Source organism: Ipomoea triloba, chromosome 11, assembly GCF_003576645.1.
Source record: "Ipomoea triloba cultivar NCNSP0323 chromosome 11, ASM357664v1".
Lineage (NCBI taxonomy): Eukaryota > Viridiplantae > Streptophyta > Magnoliopsida > Solanales > Convolvulaceae > Ipomoea > Ipomoea triloba.
Window position 1 is genome coordinate 9,392,957 of NC_044926.1, and position 22,811 is coordinate 9,415,767.

At 28.7% G+C, this 22,811-nt stretch overlaps 1 protein-coding gene across 1 annotated transcript in view; it reads left to right on the forward strand.

Moving 5' to 3' along the window:
* Nucleotides 1-20,493: 20,493 nt before the first annotated feature.
* LOC115997504 (DNA polymerase epsilon subunit B) overlaps nucleotides 20,494-22,811 on the forward strand; it is a 22,445-nt gene continuing 20,127 nt past the window's right edge. The window contains exon 1 of the mRNA XM_031237070.1: nucleotides 20,494-20,498. The gene's annotated coding sequence lies outside the window, so the exon portion shown is untranslated. The remainder of the gene's footprint in view (nucleotides 20,499-22,811) is intronic.

Sequence of the window (22,811 nt, forward strand, 5' to 3'; positions counted from 1 at the left end):
ACGTCTTCTGTCCGTTTTCTTTTTCTTTTTCTTTTTATTTTTTCTTTCTTTTTTTGAATATTTCACTCCCCACAGTCAATCCACTCTCATTAATGCACGCGTTGTAATTTTGAAGTGGTTATGTATTTAGATTCCTAGTAATTTTATTAATCAATAATCAAATCTGGTCTGAATTACCTGTACTATACGCCTAGATTACACCATTTTTTTAATTAATCTTAATTGTACCTTATATACGAGTTTTCAATTTAAGTTAGTTATAACATCTTTTATTCGGTTTTTACTTGCATATATATTAAACTTATCATGATTGGTTTGTGGTTATTTTCTTTTAAAATTTTTTGTGTTTCATATTTATTTTATGTCATATTTTAACGGTGATGACTTTTTGAATACAACTAACTCTATTCTAATGTAGTATATGTTCATGCATACTTTTTCATTGAGGCTCGATCTCGTGACCTCCCGTATGGGAGAGCCACTACGGTGATGACTTAAGACTTTATTTTTTATTTATCGTATTTTATATTTTTCACGTGTCATGAGTTTAAGTTTTTTTATTTATCGTATTTTATATTTTTTTTTTGGGAGGGAGGGAGGGGGGGGTTGTTAAGGGTAGTTCACTCTTGTTTGTTTGGGAGAATGATTATATAGTGTAATACATTTCGTACGCGTCATTTCGAACAAAAAAAATCATGTAAATAACTTTTAATTTGATTGAATTTTATTAATATTAACAAAAAATTACATTTTTCTAGAAAAATCACTCTATTGATTTAGATATTAATTGGTCGTTATACTGTTTGAATATATATGTAGAATAATGTCTTGTTGGATGGTTTAATTTTGAATTTCAATTTTAGTTGAATGAAATAGACACTAATATTTTAATATATTATGTTTTTTTAAAAAATATTATGTTGTAATTTTTAAAATAATTTGAGCGCTAACATAAGAAAGTCAATTTAGTTTGGATTTTTTTGGATTAAAAATTATAATTATTGTAAAATACAAAGATGTAGTATTAGATTTTTAAAGTTTAGATATAATTGTTGTGCATAATTATATATATATATATATATATATAGAGTCATAATCAGGTGTGACCGCGCCTTAACACGCGGTCATTCACTACTATGTATACAAATATATACCACTCAATGTTAGAAAATGATCACACAAATATGTACTATTATGTACGCATTACCAAAAAACAGACCACTAAGTATGTAAATATACATAATTATATTTTGACCTTTAATATAATAAGTCAATTGAGTGGCTATTTTTGTCATTTAAAATTATACTCCGTATTTTTTTTGAAAGGAATTATACTCCGTATTAAAACCAAAACTTTTAACTTTTACAAATGACTATTTTGGTCTTTCGGAGGGTCAAAATATCTACTTTTATGATTAATAAAAGATCAAAATTACAATTTATGGTAATTAGAGACTAAACTTACAATGAGTCTATTATTTATGAACAAAAAGTGTAATTATTTCTTAAAAAAAAAAAAAAAAAAGTTCCGGTTAGAATTTATTGCAGAATGCAGATGAATGCAAGTGACACAATTTGAGGACAAAAACGCACACGATTAGCTCATTCCGTTTTTCAAGACTATTAATGATAAATTTAATTTAAAGTATAATTTAGTCCAATTTTACTTTTTTTTTTTAATACTACTAACTCTATTACAATGACATATCTGTCCATAACTACTTTCTCAACCAATTGAAGCACAAGAATCAGTATTGCCTCCACTGAGGCTTGAACCCACCACCTCCCGTATAAAAAGAAGGGTTTGATGCCACTGGACCACAAGATCCTTGGCAGTCCAATTTTACTTTTAATGACTGATTGTGAAAATCTAATAATCTATGATCAAATCAATATAAAAAGTTAAAAATATTTGACTACTATTGACCCTGTACAATGTAGTATTTGTTCATAACTACTTTCTTAACCAAATGAAAAACAAGTGAAGCACAAAAGCCAAATCGCCTCCATTAAGGCTCAAACCCCCTCTTATGTGGGGGTGCAACCAGATGCTACTAGACCACAAGGTCTTTGGCAAATATTTGAATGCTTAAAGAGTAAAAGTAAAACAAACCATAATTGGCTATTAAAAGTGAAAATGCTATTTTGAAAGTGGTAGGCTAGTGGGTGGAGTATAATTCTTCTATTTGAATGTCTCGAATTTGATTTTTGTCAACACCCTTAGTTATGGATTCGAAAACTTTGAAATGACTTTTTAAATTCATTTTTTGGTATTTGGCTATAAAAAGGAAAATAAACTCAATAAAAATTGTCAAATGGCAAGTTGATCTGACATGCCATCCATATGGTTATTACTAGTTTTATACGCGCATTGCGCGAATGGGTTAATGCCCAATGTTTATATTTAAATAAATATTTGAAAGTATATCAATGCAAGATTATATAGGAGAAGTTTATACATGGGTAATTGAATGTCGAATTCTTTTATTTAAATATCTAACTCAAAGTATATGAATTCAAGATAATATAGAAAATTCATTATAATTATTACTAAAATAAATGTTTGCAACCTTGTAAAATCGATAGTCTAAATATTTGGTCTAAAAATGATAGTCTAAATAAATACTACTTTTAATTTGAATTTTTCTAAGTGGTTCTTAATTTTCTTTTGAGTAACATTGTCATTGTCTTCATCTTTACTATTTGTTCTCCTCCTTTTTGTTGGTAGTGTGTTATTTGCAATTCGAATATTGTTGGTAGCATAGATGACAACGTCATGCAAAGAGATTATAATATAGGAGCTATGGACTTTCCTTTAGGTGTTCTGCTTGGGGTTCATTTGGTTCAACCATTATTGTTGAATGAGTTATTGTGGATAAAGAAATCCCTAGTTTAAAAAAAAAGATTAAATAAATTAATAAAAATTTGAAATTTTAAAATATTATGTATTCCAAATATATTAAAAGGTAGTTTCTCGCTTCAATTGGCTCGGTAATTGTTTATTTGAGTACTTCCATTGTCAACAAACCCCCCAAGTAATTAATTTGATTGGTTTCAAACTATTCTTTTGTTATTTTTTTCATGGTATTAAAGAAATACATAGGTATCATTTTTTGGTGTAACTACTAATTTATTTAATTCAATAAGAGTAAAATAGAATGATTTTGCTACAATTTGTTGGGTTATTATTTGAGTACTCTCTTTGTCAACCAATCCCCAAGTAGTTAATATAATTAGCTTCAAATTAATTTAAATTTTTTTTCATAGTATTAATAAAATACTTGGTAAATAAATATATAACATTATTTTGTACTATAACTTTAATATTTAATTACAAGATATTGTAAAAATAAGATAATGGACAATGTAATGAATATCAATTGATAAATTTTTTTTTTGAGTACATCAATTGATAAATTTGAATGTAAAGAATCTTTGCATGAGAGAAAATAAAGACAATATAAGTAATGAAATTATTTCTCTTATTTAATTTAATTTTTTGATAATGAATAATTTTTTTTCAAATAAAGGTATTGTAGACACATAATTCTAAATTAAAGAAATACATATGTATCATTTTTTGTTGTAGCTACTAATTTATTTAATTTAATAAGAGTAAAATAGAGTAAGAAACTTAATTATGTCAAATTTGATTGAGATGAGGTTCGAACCTAAGACCTTTCTTATAGAAATTAATGGGTAAGTTAAAAGTTAACGGAATATTAACGGAGAAGAGAATATTTAACGGAAAACTTAACGGATAATCATAAGAGTAATGTTAAATTAGGTAATCTCTAGTTTTATACGCGCATTGCGCGAATGGGTTAATGCCCAATGTTTATATTTAAATAAATATTTGAAAGTATATCAATGCATGCAAGATTATATATGAGAAGTTTATACCTGGGTAATTGAATGTCAAATTTTTTTATTTAAATATCTAACTCAAAGTATATGAATCCAAGATAATATAGAAAATTCATTATAATTATTACTAAAATAAATGTTTGCAATCTTGTAAAATCGATAGTCTAAATATTTGGTCTAAAAATGATAATCTAAATAAATACTACTTTTCATTTGAATTTTTATAAGTGTTCTTAATTCTCTTTTGAGTAACATTGTCATTGTCTTCATCTTTACTATTTGTTCTCTTCCTTTTTGTTGGTAGTGTGTTATTTGCAATTCAGTTATTGTTGGTAGCGATTATGATATAGGAGCTATGGACTTTCGTTTAGGTGTTCTGCTTGGGGTTCATTTGGTTCAACTATTATTGTTGAATGAGTTATTGTGGATAAAGAAATCCCTAGTTTAAGAAAAGAGATTAAATAAATTAATAAAATTTGAAATTTTAAAATATTATATATTCCAAAAATATTAAAATGTAGTACTCATTTCAATTTGCTGGGTAATGGGTTATTTGAGTACTTTCATTGTCAATTAATCCCCCAAGTAGTTAATATATATGATTAGTTTCAAATTATTCTTTTTTACTTTTTTCATGGTATTAAAGAAATACATATGTATCATTTTTTGGTGTAACTACTAATTTATTTAATTCAATAAGAGTAAAATAGAGCGATTCCGCTTCAATTTGTTGGGTTATTTGAGTACTATCTTTGTCAACCAATCCCCAAGTAATTAATATAATTAGCTTCAAATTATTTTAAAATTTTTTTCATAGTATTAATAAAATACTTGGTAAAATAATATATAACATTATTTTGTACTATAACTTTGATATTTAATTACAAGATATTGTAAAAATAAGATAGTGGACAATGTAATGAATATCAATTGATAAATTTGAATGTAAAGAATCTTTGCATTAGAGAAATAAAGACAATATAACTAATGAAATTATTTCTCTTATTTAATTTAATTTTTTGATAATGAATAATTTTTTCAAATAAAGGTATTGTAGACACATAATTCTAAATTATCTTAACCATCTATTTGATTAAATAATTCATCTGAACCATCCATTTGATTAAATAATTTGACCGCCATTTTTTCTATCCATTTTAGGCCTAACTCTCTTTGGCTCTTATTAGTATAGTAGATTTGAACTAGATTGAACTAACATAATTAAAATATGGGTTATGTCTAACTGAGTCAAACAATAAAAATATTAGTACGACCTTGGCCAAAAGATAAACAACGAGTTTCTTTTTTAAAAAAAAGTTTTTAGTTCATGGTTATTGCATTTATGAATGCTCGATTAAATATGAGTTGGTTTGAGCTATACCAAGCAATACAAATCATGGCTTGACTCATAACTCAAAAATTTGTAAAAATAAATATTCAATTTATTTAGTTGGAAGTTATTATATTTATTAATACCCAATTAAATATTGATTGAGCAAAACTAAACAATGCAAGAAAGAGGTTGGGCTAAGCCTTGGCCCAAGTAGGGGTGGTGAAAGAAATAGGTTGGACTCAAATCTTGTCGGGCTAGGAAGGCATGTGACGTAGGCGGCATGCATGGAAGCATACAAGTAGGAGCCCAAGAAGGAGGGGTGCATGACAGTGGCGACTGGAGTACGTGCCGTGACGGTTAGGGTACGACTGGATTCAAATCTTGTTCTTAAGCCCTAATTACACATAGGCTAGAGAAGTTGCTCCCACACTACTACTAGTGAGACTCGATCACTAATCTTTCTTTTCAAACTTCATGTAACCAGCTGCCCATAGTGTCACATCTTACAATTCTTATTGCATACACATGCCTAAATTTATCTTGGCTAAAACCAACTAAATAATCCATGCAATTGTTAATAGAAACCACATTAACCATACGGACATAACTTATGTGCCAAATTTTTGACATATAATTATTATTATATCCACAACTCCATTAGAAATTTGAATTAATGACATTAATCTTTATCTTCTTTAATCAAAATTAAATTATATACTATGTATTAATGAAATTGAATAAACTCATATAATACTCTTTTAAATACTTACCTTTTAAGAGTATCAATATAATTTAATATGAAATTTTCAACACTTTAACCTATTTAAGAAAATAAGCTATAGTTAACTTTAGTCATGAATTAATTGTTGGGATATATATATGTATCAAGGAGACTATATTCACTGTCGGACTCATCCTTATACTTCCAAAACCACATTAATCCTTCTGATCTTATAGTGGCTAAATAGATATTTTTAATGGATGATATATACAAATTCAAACCCAACTCAGACCAACAATAAGTGCACATTTTAAAACCCACTTCCGATCATTTTAAAAAATGATCTACATTAGCTAAATTCAAGTAAACATTTGCGAATTGAATTACAATTCCCATCCCTAATTACCTATTGATTATTGCAATCAAAGATAGAGTTAGGAGGGGGGGGGGGGGCTAGGGTTGTTAGGCCTTCCCAAACTTTTGAAATTAATATATACACACGCATTAGGTTTGCCATAAAAATCTTGGGGTCAAAAATTATTTAAATACGGTAAATGAAAATAATATGATTTTTTACATGTGAAAACTTATATATATATATATATATATATATATATATATATATATGTATATGTTATGAGTATATAAAAACTTATTATATTTTTGGTGTGTTATACTCCCTTTAAACAAAACTAGTGTTCGCACCCATGCGATGCACGGAATGAATTTGTTATAATATTTTAAAAATATTTGGATCGGTATGTAATTATAGAAATTATAACATCAAATATTATATAGTGCAATTGAAAAGATGGTTTGATTGATTATGTTTTGTGACGTTATCCTTGCATGAATTTTACCAAATAATTGTTGAATTAATAACTAATGTGTAGATGTAAGCATTCGGTGCTGAAACTTTGAGGATTTTATATATCATTGTTTAGGATTTGTATAATTTGAGCAAATTTGCTCTTTGAAAAAAAAAATATAACCAGTTCGAATTACACATTATCAAAAACCTCTTTGTAGACGATAATATTGGTAGTACTAATAGAATCTTGTCCATCCTCGTCTAGCACTAACACCTTCAGGCCATCATGATGGGTGACTCGACAAAAAGTCACGTATAATTGACCGTGGTTAAACATCGATTTGCCCAACATGAGTTAGTGTATGACCTTGACTTTTGTTGATAGTCATGACATATGCGAGCATTAATGGGAATTGTTTAAGCTTAAACTTGAGGGTAATCTCATATCAAAAGGAGGGAAAGACATTCGGGTGATAAGAACTTTGGTTCATTCATGTGTCCCATTAACTTTGGTCAATCTTGTGACGATGAGACGCGTACCGTTGCATAGACTAAGAGGGTGGTCTATGTTTCGCAGTAACATAATAGGTGCATCAACCTTTAATGTCATGAATGATTAGGGAGTCCAAACAATCTCAAACTATTTAGAAATTCATGAGTGTGTATGTACTTTTGATAGATTTTCACCATTTGATTTTGCCTTACACAAACAGTCACAACTTCAGTATGTTCCTCCTTCTGTAGTGTTCATGTCGCACATGTATTGATTAATTTGATAATAAAATCAAATAAGTACATAATAATTAAAAAAAATTAATTGGAGTAAATCAATAATTTAAAAAAATCAAAATTTATATAATAAAATATAAAGATTATTACAAATAATTTGAATTTGAACTATATTACCATTTCTAGGCATATTAATAGGTGTTCTTACAGAGCAACTATAAATTCACTGTACAATGTTTCACTACCGGTCACTGCAATTATTTATACCCGAGGAAAGAAAATTAAAATTTGCATTTTATTTAAATAAAATAGTTAGGTAGGCTATTTGGATAACAAATTTTCTTACAATTAATATTAAGATTAGCTGGACTAAATACTGGTGCAATAACAACTTGTTCTAACAACGATTGAACATTATTATCGAACAACCAATTTGGTTGTAGCAACAATGCTTAAGTATTATTCTGGTCAGGTACGCTCTTAAGATAACAAATTTATTACAATTAACACTGACATTAGTAATTTTAATCTAAAATTGAATTACGAATATGCAAGTAGGAAAAGTGATATTGTATTAGGAATTGCATTAACATATTTTAATGTACAATTGTAGTACGAATAGAAATTGTATTATCATACTTTACAATATTACGCACACCTTAAAACTATAGGACTGTTTTGGGCGGCAAGTTAAAATTGAGAATTTTGTTTTTATTAATAATATAGATATAGATTACATTGCAGGGAAGTATATGTACAGTTATATTACGATTAGTAATTTTAATCTAAAATTGTATTACAAATAGGAAATTAGGAAAGAATATATTGTATTAGGTATTGTATTAACATATTTTAATGTACTACAATTGTAGTACGAATAGAAATTGTATTACCATATTTTATAATATTACGCAAACCTTAATAGTATAGGATTGTTTTGGGCATGAAGTTAAAATTGAGGATTTTATTTTTATTAATAGTGTAGAGTATAGATAGATTACGTTGTAGAGAAGTATACGCCTAGTTATATTACAATTAGTAATTTTAACTAAAATTGTATTACGAATAGGAAAGTAGGAATAGATATATTGTATTAGAAATTGTATTAACATATTTTAATGTACAATTGTAGTAAGAATAGGAGTTGTATTACCATATTTTACAATATTACACAAACCTTAATAGTATATGACTGTTTTGGACGGGAAGTTGAAATTAAGGATTTTATTTTTATTAATGGTATAGAAGTATAGATTTTGAACCTATCCATGATTTTAAGGATTAATAATAATAATAATAATAATTATTATTATTATTATTATTATTTTTATTATTATTATTATTTATATAATTATTTCTAATTCAGTCAAGTAAGAATTTTACTTTAACTTTACTACTTTAGTAACACTTTCAAATTTAATCCTAAATTACCAATTCTATCTTTCCATGAAATTTGAGGTTTAAAAATAAATTTTATCCGTTTTTATTTATGACTCTAATAAATTTAATCCTTAATTGACTTAAAATACTATGCATATTTTTTTCAACGAGTCAATATTGTCCTCATCCTCACCAAGTCTCAAACCCATGATTTCTCATTTGAAAGAGTCACTTCATGCCACTTGACCATAATTAAGATGCATATAATGTACTCCGTAACAATTATTATTATTATTTTGAGTGATGAGGGAAACATACAGTCACTACCCAAGGGTGTGTACTGAATAAAGGACCAAGGTAAACAAGTTATGTTGTCCATAGTTGGCCGGCTCAAACCAAAAAAATCAATAGGTTGCTCCCCGTTGAGACTTGAGACTTGAGAGTCAAACTTGTAACCATATGATTAACAAGTCAACAACCATACCAACATGGCTAGGTTCCTCCAAACAAGTCTTAATGTGTTTTATATTAATTTTTGGTACATAAATCTAAGGTGTTTAATGCTAGAAGTAATCCATTTAAAAAAGTTGTTGCTTAATTAATAATTTCAGGATTGATGTTCAAATTCAAAAAAAAAAAAAATTAACGAAAACCCACAAGTTTAGTGAATGTTTTATAATTATTACCAGTAATTACGAATACCTACTAACAGCTATACGTGTACCGTTCGGAGCTATTAAAGGTGATAATGAGAGATATACAGAAGGTGCTCGGGCCGGGACAGTGAATGTGGCGGAGCTGAGCGTAAATGCCGGATAACCGTTTTCAATTTCCGGCGAGATTATATACCTAATAGCATACATGCCCTTCCCCGAAAAAAGAAAAAGAAAAAAAAAAAAAAAACAATAGCCACTCAATGTGAAAGCATTCAACACTTGAATCCAATTCAATACCAAATTTAAAACTTGTATATAATTTTTTTTTTATACGTAGCATTTTTTTAATGATAACCCAATTTTTATTGAAAGCCAAAGCAAGCAATACAAGGAATGCGTAGCATTTGTATCTCTACTACTTGTTGGCCGATAAAGTGAAAATAAATAATTGTTATGTCATGATATAAGCATTACTAATTTGTCATAGAAGTGAATTCGTCGTTACCGGTGCAGGCTCATAACAACGGCATTGCCCCCAAAAGTCAGCAACTCCTATCTCCGTGCATTCGGAACAGTGATTGGAACATACACAATACTTTCAGAGTTGAAAAGAAGAGAATATATAGAAATATCAAATAATGTTTGTCTGTTTGTATGAACTCAAAAATACCTCCATTTAAATAGTATATGCCAAACGATTATGACCACACACTAGTGACACTACCTAACAAATCTTGGCCGCTCATCACTTGTGGTGAATAATATACCAAAATCGAATCATCAGTAATTTTGCGAACCACATAAAACTCTATCCATTGAGTTGAATACTTGCATTTTCCCAACAGTCTCCAACAAATGCAAGGGAATGACAAGAAAGACTCTTGAGAAGTATAAATGTTTGACACATAAGTGCTAAATTTTGAACCGGCACGTAATGACACATGATATTCTTTGATCTAGTGAGTGAACGGATCTTGAACTCTTAGACTAGAGGTTTAAACCAAAGTGACAAGCATCAAACCTTAGATCTTGTGTAATTTCCGCGAAAAACTACATATATATATATATTCATCCCAACTGAACTTCAGGTTGCTCATGAGTGCTCTAGAAAGATATCCCATTATCTTTCATAAAAAGTGGCTAACCCTTTTCACTCAAGTAGGTGATCTTGTTAAGTCTATCTCAATATAAACTACTCAAATTAGGGTATGAAAAATTAAGAGCATTTTATGTTCACCATCTCAATTATATATTAAGTGGTGAATTCATTAAGTCTGTCTCAATAAGACCACCTGTCTCATAGGGTTATAAATTCATTAAGAGCTCTAGCTCAACACACATCATAGGAATGACCAATTAGTGTACTACTTTGTAATTGTTTCCATGGTTTCGTTTAACCACACAAGTGGGATACACCATAAATTCATCACCTCTTGGACTTTAAGTCATTCCATCAATAATTCAACGATTAACCTCATAATTAGTCTTATCTATTAAAGTAAATTGATCCTCTCAATCAAACTTACATACATAAGTACTTTATTTACTCACAAATAATTCCCTTGAGATTTTCATGCTTAACATGAAACTTTTTTTTTCTATCATTATTCTTAGTACCATAGAGATATTTATAGGGAAGAAATATATACAAGGAGCTAATTACCCCCACAATGCAACACTTAATTAATACATACTCAATAATTCAATATATTTCAACAAACTTAGTTACCTCAAATCACCATTGATAGGGAATATCTTTCGAGGATTGGGACCAATACGAACAATCGGACCAAATCGCGTGCCACGACCGCAATTCGAGCCGACCTAGTCCAACCAGAAAAGGCAAACTTAACGTCTCTGATGGGCCGCAGTTTTCCTCTTGAGCAATCTACACCAAGGCCTCATCACCGACCTATTCAGCTCGGTCCAATCACTATGCCTTCGCCTAAGAGGTGCGGAAGATATCTCGCCCCATGTGTACGGTCCCCACTCCGCTCGACCAGGGACCGGTGCATGCACTTCATGTAGGGGTGTGCATTCGGTTAATCGAACCGTTTTAACCGAACTGAATTAATCAAAATTTTAAAGCCTTTAACCATTAACCGAACCGAAGTTTGTGTTACCAAATTAACCGAACCGAAATTTTTTTCGGTTAACCGATTAACCGAACTTTTTAAACCTAAAACATAAAATTCTAAAAGTAACACCTAAAACAATAAATCCAATTAAAATAAAATACAAATTATCCATAACTTCAAATATTCAAACACCCATAACTTCAAATCTTCAATCCAATTAGTATTTATTATTTATATTTATTTATTTATTTATCTATAAATATATAAATTCGGTTAACCGTTCGGTTAATTCGAATAACCGACATTTCAAACCGAATTAACCGTTAACCGAAGTTTCAAGATTCCTTTAACCATTAACCGAACCGAATTTTTCGGCTCGGTTAATGGTTAATCGAAATTTTTTGGTTCGGTCGGTTAACCGAAAAATTTCGGGAAATTGCACATCCCTAGCTTCATGTGCCCGCCATGTCGAAGGCTCGCAACTTATCTCTTAGCCACGCTATAAATACCGCATTAAATGCATGACAGAGAGACTTTTGACTGTTTGCTGATAGCTACTAGAGAGCTTGGGAAGCACTGACCCACCGTTACATCACTCGAGCCTAGTAACCGATCCAACAGATTTTTAGCTTAAATATTCTAGCCCGAACCGACCTCATTGTGGCGCACACGATATACGGTCGATATTTACTGTATCAACCATAATTACCCTTTAAACATGACTCAACCAAGATTTTAAATAATATATATAAATGATCATTGCCAGTATGCCAAAGAAATAATGTTGTTTGCATGCTACTTCAAATTGAACAACATAATCACAGATTTTAGTATTTCACATAATGTTCTTGAGAGAAATTAATCTCACATGCAAAGAATATATTCAAACTAGCATTTATTAGAGTTTATCTACAGAAATTTCAACAAAGTGAATTCAACATTAGTAGCTTTAACATCTTAGGTTATCTCGATCTCCTCATTTTAAAGAATTGAGAAACTCCACTACACCATATAATTTAAACCAATGCAAGCTATTTGCAATGCTTGACTTTTAAAATCATGTGAAAGTCAATATCATTTCGGGTTAGAATCAAGTGGCGCTTTAACTAGCTAGCATGCATGATCAACACCCTGCTTCCCAAAAACTCCTAGGTTGAGTTGTGAAATCGAAGTTTGCTTAAAAATCACGCACCTTCCTAGACATAGAATTCAAGAATGCTTTGAACTTCATTTCATTGAGAATGAGACTCTCCCACACTACTAGCAAATTACAATTTTTATTTTTATTTTTGGATTAAAACCTTTGAAATATGTTTGTTACCTTTAGACAAACAAATAATTTCAGTACATGATTCAAATATCTAAATCATGTGACAACAATATATACGCATGTCATATTCAATTGTTTGAAAGAATAAAAAACCCCCGCTAATAAATTAACCTTGGATATGATAAATTTGTGTTCCTCAATTATCTAAACACATAAACAAAATTTATTTATTTATTTATTTTTAATCTCATATTGCAGGGAACACTATATATAATGTTTCCCGCCCCAACCCCAAAAAATACATGCCTACACATAAATTAAACATAATAACATCATATATTAATTATCAAGATTAAACATTTATATCTTGGATATTAAGAGTAAAAGAGAATATTTAAATAATATAATGATCTTGCCATTTCAATCCGTCAAGATCAATATGCTAGAAAAGATAACTATGTAATGAAAGATAATTACATATATCGTCATAACTATAATTGCTTGCACTTAAAATTAGAATTCAAGATGACAAACCCACATACATAAATTAAAGGAGATGCATGTGGTATATAAAGCATGAAACTAAGTCTACATGCATTAATGTAGCTAATTAACCTCTTATAGTCATGTAAATCTCATTCTGCAATCTTATTCCAAAGGTTATCTACGTGAACAATGCACAGCCAATAATGTTGCCAGATAAAACTGTTAGTGATGGTTCATGCATTCATGTTTGAATTGAAACCACCTGTATATGCTATTTGTTCTCTAATATTTAACCAATCGTGCTACAAAGATCCATATGCCTTATAGGAATAAGCATATGCAAATTAAAGCATTAATATAATAAAGACTTGTTTCACGATTAATACTTGTGAACGTCCTTCTTTGCATCTCTTTTACTATATTTTATTTCTATGTTACGTTGTTTGGCCATTTAAGAATATATACTTTTTATAATGTAAAATTTTGAGTTCTAAATACTAATTCAATTACATTGATATCATCAAAATTATATTTACACTTTATTCCTAATACTATCCAACTAAAATATATATAATCCAATATGATATATCCTATTTGTCCATTGGTTAGTTGACAACAAATTTAGATCTCTTGACTGACTATTCATGACGTGTTGGGTCGTTTGAACAAATGATTTTTTTTTTTTTGGGTGAAATAGTACAATCAGATAAAATTATACAAAAATTTTAAATTGTGTATTAAATTATTATTTATAATAATATATACGGCATTATATGCCTTTAAGCAATTTATTATTTATAATCTATAATAATTGCAAGAATAATCTGATTAAATAACCTCTTTAAACCTACAAAATTTATTCCTCATCAACAATTTATTGAAAAACATTGGAGTACGTAATAAAGATTTAGATAATTTCAATAATTAAAAGCCTATATTATTGATTGGATCTCTAGATTGAGTAATGGCAAATGATTATATTACGCCATAATATATTTTGCTCAGTGAAGGATATAATGTAAAGTGAATCGTGAAAAGCATTTCCAAGGATTGTAAATAGCCATAAAGATGGGGAATATACAAAATTAATTACTGAGTTAATTTACTTAACCCTTTTCAATGTCAAAGTCTAGTGCTTGAAATTACAACAGGTTTACTTGGCAACGACTTTTAATGTACCTAGAGATAATACACATAATTTTAGGAGTGAACCACTGAAATGATTGGAGTGTGCTTGACACTTGCTCCCAGAATTGACGAGATTGTCTATAATCGTATTGTCTATGTTTGGCAAACCTAACTGAAAGCTGAAAAGCTATAAACTATTAGCTGAAATTTGAAGAGCTGTTAAGTTAACTGTTATGTATTCAAAAAAAAATTATCTATTATTCTTAAAAGGTTTTGATAAAATTAGCTTTTTGATAAGCTAATAAATGTAAAAAGTCTAAAAATGGCATCTTCATAAAATTTAAATAGTTTTAAATTTAAATAGATTTGTTTACATATTAAAATATAAAATAATGAATTCAATATATTTTAATAAAATATAAAGTAAGAACATATATTTGAAAATAAATATATAAAGTCAAACAAAATATTTATAGTTCATAAAATTAGTTCATACAAAAATTAATGTTCAAACACACAAATGTCAAATTGAAATTACAACCAAACATATATATTGAAGATAAAATGTTAAAAGGATTTTATAATGAGTAAAAAATGTCATTTATTTAATCAGCTATCCATTTTTTTTAGTACAATCAGCTATCAGTTAACAGCTAATTTATCAAACATCTTTTTACAATCAACTAATCAAACTCACTAATACAATCAGCTAACATCTATTTATCAAACACCCACTGTTATATTAAACATTCCTAAACAAACTCTGACCTTATTTTTATGGTCGTGAATATTTGTCATCCACTTGCCTCATGCCTTATGTTAGATTCTTTGTACATGAGCACTAGAAGCTTGAATTCCTATATATTACCCTTGTATTTGGTTTAAAAAAATTGACCAAAATACTAAATTATGTAGCAAATGTATACTTAAGGATTTAATTTGGTTCAATTACAACTCAATGACCAATTTTGAATTTCAAATTAGTCAAAGGACCATTTATACTATTAACTCTGATTTTAATATCAAGTTTCATAAGAAAAAAACGTTACTTTTGTTATTATAATAATTGATATATATATTATTATAATTGATATATTCCTTATGTTTTTATTCATTTTTGCTCCTTCACTTATAATAGCACTTTTAATTTTAGTTATCAATGTCAATCTATTATAAATTTATAGTTTGGTTCATAGAACAAGGGCAAATTATACCATGGACCAAGACAAGCCCGCAAGTCCTTATCCGTACATATATTCGTGTGGAGGGTAATTTTTTCTTTTGATTGTTTATTTCATTTCTATTTGTTAATCTTATCAAACACTAGAATACAATTCTTAAATCTATTCTTTTCGTTAACCAAATAGTGAAATTAAATTCATATTATATTCCTTGTCTATTCCATCCCAAATAGAATATGATCCCTATTCTTTTAAAATTCATTCTGTGAACCAAACATGTTAGTATTCAACTTTTAATTCAAAATTACTTAATTACTTTGTAAAAATATAAATTTACCTTACTAGATTTAAGTGTATTTTGAACTAGAACTGAAATAATTTTTAAAGTCAATATAATAACTAAAAATAAAATAGATCAAATCCAAATACCGAAAGCATAAATATTATTATAGTTATGAGCGCAAAAGTAAAATAAAGGTGTTACATGACGAATTTTTTTTCTCAAAAATGGGAATAAATCGAATATAAAAATTCTTCAAAAATGGTGCATTAGTTTTAATTTGAAAATGGTTAATCCAAGGTGTGAGATTCATAATTTTATTAAATAAATCAATTTGCTTCCTCTCGATGATGCTATGAGCGCTAAAGCGACAGTTTCTTAACATAAAATGAATTACAACAATATATTCAGGCACTCAAATATATTGCTTTTAGCGAACTAGAATAAAGGTGAACACTTTGTCTAAAATTAGAGGAAGTGTTGGCAGAGTTCATAGAGAGAGTATAGACCGAACACGAGAGAAATAGAAAATTTTCAAAATGTATCGTTAAAAAACTTTGTCCAATAGTATGCATATATATGGGACATGAAATTAATAGCATTCATGAAAATTAATTTTGTAACTCCCACACTTATGTGAAATTAATAACAATGGTACCTTATAGAATTAAATATACTGTTACAATATTAAAAATACAGTTACAAAATTAAATCTCAATCAAATTGGAGGTGAATTATGTAACTTCTAAAAATGACGAGATTTAATCTGTTCAAGAGAGGTGAAACCTGAAGAGATACACACAATAAAAACTACTATCCGAAAGATTTCAACTTTCATAAAACAAATCTTGAATGGTAAACTTGACATATTTGTTCGGTGGAGAAACTAATACGCATAGTCAACACAGTAGAGCCTTGGTAAAATGATAGATGTTTAGTCAAACATTACACTTCCTACTTATGTGTACAAATTGATAATTAATTTCGCATCCACTCATTATCTATTTTGAGTATATAATATATTAAATTAATTCTCTCAATTATGAGTGTTGACACTAAAAATTTGTTAATTTTGATTATTTTTTATATTAGTAATTTAAATAGATTTTGGATAATATTGATATTATCTAATTTGTTAAATTAGATAATATCAAAAGAGTTTGAATTTATCAAAATTCTTTTATCCTACAACTATAAATAGGGCTTCTCATTTCTATGTATTCATCCTAGGAAAAATCATAGAAATAGATTTGAAGCTTATTTAGAGAATTAGATATCATGATCATGAAAATAAAAGCCTCATGATCCTAAATGTAAAAGTTTCTCCTTGAAAATTATGTCAGATCAAGTCATTTGAAATCCGGAGGCCCTTCAGAAGAGCAAGCATATAAGTTCTTCTCTGAAAATCAAGCCATTTGAAATCCGGAAGCCCTTCAATGGAGCATTCAAGACATCAACTAAAGAATCAGAGGACCACATATCAAGAGCTTGTACCCATACCCACACCCATATTGATATATTATATGTAACATGAATTTTGAATCCCATATAGATATATTCAAAATTTCTTTGTTCACAATGAGAATCTAAAGTGAATCTCACTCAAAATATGATCTCAAAATGATCACTTTAAATGCTATTTTTAACTAATGTTTCTAACATTATCTACTATACTAATAAGAGCCAAAGAGAGTTAAGCCTAAAATGGGTAGAAAAAATGGCGGTCAAATTATTTAATCAAATTGATGGTTCAGATGAATTATTTAATCAAATAGATGGTTAAGATAATTCAGATTAATATTATTAATAGAGATTATCCAATTTAACCTTACTTTTATGATTATCCGTTAAGTTTTCCGTTAAATATTCTCTTCTCCGTTAATATTCCGTTAAACTTTTAACTTACCCATTAATTTCTATAAGAAAGGTCTTAGGTTCGAACCTCATCTCAATAAAATTTGACATAATTAAGTTTCTCACTCTATTTTACTCTTATTAAATTAAATAAATTAGTAGCTACAACAAAAAATGATACATATGTATTTCTTTAATTTAGAATTATGTGTCTACAATACCTTTATTTGAAAAAATTATTCATTATCAAAGAATTAAATTAAATAAGAGAAATAATTTCATTAGTTATATAAAATTGTCTTTATTTTCTCTCATGCAAAGATTCTTTACATTCAAATTTATCAATTGATATTCATTACATTGTCCATTATCTTATTTTTACAATATCTTGTAATTAAATATCAAAGTTATAGTACAAAATAATGTTATATATTATTTACCAAGTATTTTATTAATACTATGAAAAAAAATTTAAAATAATTTGAAGCTAATTATATTAACTACTTAGGGATTGGTTGACAAAGAGAGTACTCAAATAATAACCCAACAAATTGAACCGGAATCACTCTATTTTACTCTTATTGAATTAAATAAATTAGTAGTTACAAAAAAAAATGATACATATGTATTTCTTTAATACCATTAAAAAAAATAAAAAAGAATAGTTTGAAACAAATCATATTAATTACTTGGTGGATTTGTTGACAATGAAAGACCTATTACCCAGCAAATTGAAGCGAAAAACTACCTTTTTAATATCTTTGGAATACATAATATTTTAAATTTTCAAATTTTGATTAATTTATTTAATCTTTTTTCTTAAACTAGGGATTTCTTTATCCACAATAACCCATCCAACAATAATGGTTTAACCAAATGAACCCCAAGCAGAACACCTAAAGGAAAGGTAATAGCTCCTATATCATAATCTCATTGCATGACGTTGTCATCTATGCTACCAACAATATTCGAATTGCAAATAACACACTACCAACAAAAAGGAAGAGAACAAATAGTAAAGATGAAGACAATGACAATGTTATTCAAAAGAGAATTAAGAACCACTTAGAAAAATTCAAATTAAAAGTAGTATTCATTTAGACTATCATTTTTAGACCAAATATTTAGATTATCGATTCTATAAGGTTGCAAACATTTATTTTAGTAATAATTATAATGAATTTTCTATATTATCTTGGATTCATATACTTTGAGTTAGATATTTAAATAAAAAAATTCAACATTCTATTACTCATGTATAAACTTCTCCTATATAATCTTGCATTGATATACTTTCAAATATTTATTTAAATATAAACATTGGGCATAAACCCATTCGCGCAATGCGCGTATAAAACTAGTATTCCTATAAATGATGATTTACACTTATTCAAAAGATTGTTAATTAATTCATATTATTAATTTATGTTTATATACTCTCTTGTCCCACTTTATGTGTTCAATTTGATTAATGAGACTTAGTTCAATATATTTATTACAATTTCGTTCTTTTAAAATATTTAGTACATAAAATTTATATATTTAAAAATTATATTAAATGTACAATTAAAATACAAAAAGTCAAATTATAAAAAAAAAAAAAAAAAAAAAAAAAAGCAATGAATATTAATGGGACAAATAGAGTAATAATCTTAGTAATACTAAACATATTTTCACCTTTTACTTAATTTTTTATTCTATTGACTTGACACACTTTAATTTAATTTATCAATAAAATAGCTTGTCACAATTTTTATGAAATTTCTTTTTTCTTTCACCGATAAAATTAAGATATGTACGTGATGAGTGTAGTTTTCGTGGTGGATGGAAAGAAAGAGGTGGTAAAACGGGAAGAAGTTCCCGAGTATCGTTCTCAAAGGATGGCAAGGAGGGAATTCAAGCGGTAAGGGGATTAAGCACAAGAGTGTTCAGTGTTTAAAAGCTAACCCAAGCATAGTAAGGGATGCACATGAAACATAACGAAAATAGGAACAAATATTGGAAACAATCAATTGGAAAGGAGGATTTGGATCTTGCAACTCATATAGGTATCCTTGATTTCCTAAGATACTAGGCTAGCAACACTTAGATAATGAAAATGAGACAAGGTCACCAACACCACCGCCACTCTCGTGGTCAATGGACTCGCTCCTTAGACCGTAATGTCATCCTTGTGATCACTAGGCTAGGAGAGGCATTTCGTCAAACACGTTATGTGCCTCTTATCTTCCACTTCTCCCTTTTCTCAAAGGTGAGAGGGAAATGTGCTAAGCTAGGCTAAGGAGTAACCTTACTCTCGTAAGTGAGACTCCTTCTCTAAACATCTCTCATATAGGTTGATCATTCCCACACAAGAGTCAAAGAAGATCACCATTCACACAACCAAACTCATAATCAAGCAATTGCAAAACCTAATTGATCAATTCAAAGCTCAAGAACATCCATACAACATTGCTCAATCCAAATCCACAAAGATCTACCTAATCATACTTGGAATTGAAATAGCAAAATGCAAAAGTAATGACAAGAAATTAAAAGGAAGACTTAGCTAGGAATTGAACTTTGAATTTGAACTTGAACTTGAAATTGAACTTTAATCTTGAACTTGAATGTAGATCACAATCTTGCACCAATGGAATTCTTCTCTAATTCTAATCTAAACTAAGAATTGCAATGTGGAGTGATTTGGGAGAGTTCTCTCTAGGCTAATCCTAGAGAGAGAGAGTCTAAAATGATCTAAAACTGAAATGTCAAGGATCCCCTGCAAAAATGGCTCAATTCCCCTTTTAAACATTGCAAAAACTGCCCACTTTCGCGATGGACACCCTGGTGGACGCGCGTCCACAGGCGCGTCCACGGCGTTATTTGCGTCCAGACTTCAACTTCTGCAAGTGTTCTGATGGACGCCCGCGTGGACGCGCGCGTCCACAGCAGACCTCTGTTCTGCTGTCAAACTTCTGCAAGCATAATTTCGGACGCAGGCCTGGACGCGCGTCCACCGCGCGTCCATTGCGCGTCCACTGCAGTCCTGGCCTAATTTTTGCTCCAACTTTGGTTTGTTCTTCACTTATCTGAAATGTTGTCATTTCCTGCCCTTTTTGCACATCTTTTACCTACAAAACAATTAGCCAAGCGTGGAATGGGGTCTAATGACAATAACAAGCATTCTAAAGCAAATTAGGACTAAAACATTCATAAGGGCCGTGAATTATGCACTTAATGATCCACAAATAACCTTATAAAAGTGGTATCTTTTGTACTTATCAGTACGTATGACATAATTTTATTTAGTAAATTATACTGTGAATTATGATCCATACTCCATATTGCAAGTTAGGCCACTGATTCAAGTTAATTTTTTATTTCGTAGTATATCAAAAAATTATTTTTACTATATTATAGTTTCATTTTAGACAGTACAATAAAAATGAACTTTTAGTATACTAAAAAGTGAAAATAAATATTTAGATTAATGGTTCACCTTATAATATCGACTATGATCCACAGTATAACATTTAATTCTCTGTAAGTTCACTAATCATTTTCCATCAATTTTAAAATTTCTTTTAAAAAAGTAAAGAAAGAAAAAGGGATCCATTTTTAATAATTACTCCGTATACCGTGTATAGTAAAATTGTACTTCACACTAAATAAGTGGTGGTGTGTTCACGTGCGAGTAACACAATAATTTAAATAAGTAAAGCTGGTCAACCATTTAATTTACATCTTCCCCCCAACTCGATCTGTACTCATTCACCTCTTCCTCTCCATCATTATTAGGGTGGATGCAAACATAAATAAAGAGAAAAAGTTTCAATTTGAAAGAAATAATTATATTGGTTTTGAAGTGCTGGTAGGTTTGACTTTAAATTTAATTTCACCCATCTTTTGATCGAATGCATTATTTATAAATTAAAAAAAAAAATTGAGAAAGAATGGGAGTACCTCAGCATGAGAGTGCCAACTTTTGGTGTTGAAAATTTTTTTCCCTTCTGATCTAATAAAAAAATTGCATTATTTAAGAAAATATATTGATTAACTTAAAATTTTAAATGCAAATAAATTCTTAAATAAATTTGAGTTTGAAACATTGAATTTAAGTTTTCCTTCTTCCATTAGTGGACTTAAAGTTCCATATCATACAATGTATAAGTATTGAATGAGATTATTTATCTTGTTTACGATATAATACTTTTTAATTTTATTAATTTGATTGATTTTAATTAATGAATTTTGTTGTTTACTGAGAATTGTCATAAATTATCAACAGTAGTATGTTATAAAAGATTTCAACTAGTTGTACATCATGATGCAGCATTTCAAATTTAAAAAATAGTATATTAATAATTATTCAAAATTTAAAGATAAATGGATACACTAACAATTGCTTGATATTATTTACTATCTTATACCTCTACTTTTTTTTTTTTTTTTGGTGTAACAAGATAAGCTTGCAACCACTATTATGGATTTTAGAGTGTATGTGTATTTGATAAACCCCGCTTTTATGTAGTTGTATGTAAATTATATGAAAGAGGTAAATCACACTCGAAAGACCTTATGCGGCGGGCTCGACCAAAGACTATTGGTAAGAATCGAAGTTGTAACGTTTTGGTATGGAAATCATGCTCCACCCACTCAACAACACTTTCGAAGCTTTTTTTTTTTTTTCCTTTTATTTTCCTTTTTTGTTAAAGGCTGTGTTTGGCAGAGCTTATTTTAAACTACTAATAAGCTATAAGCTTTGTTTGGTAATGTTCTCAAAATAAGCTAGTAGCTTAAAATAAGAGCTTATTTTGAAATGCTACTTCAGGTAGGTTTTCAAAAATAAGCTAGTAGCTTTTTAACTTTTTTCCATCTTTATCCTTATTATTTTATATAAATGACATCATTTATCCATCCCAATTAAAACTCTTTTGGTCTTTTTTCTTCAATATGTTTCGTTGTAATTTTAATTTGATATTTGTGTTTGAACAATAATTTTTGTATGAACTAATTTTATGAATTATAAACATCTTGTTTTACTTTATATATTTT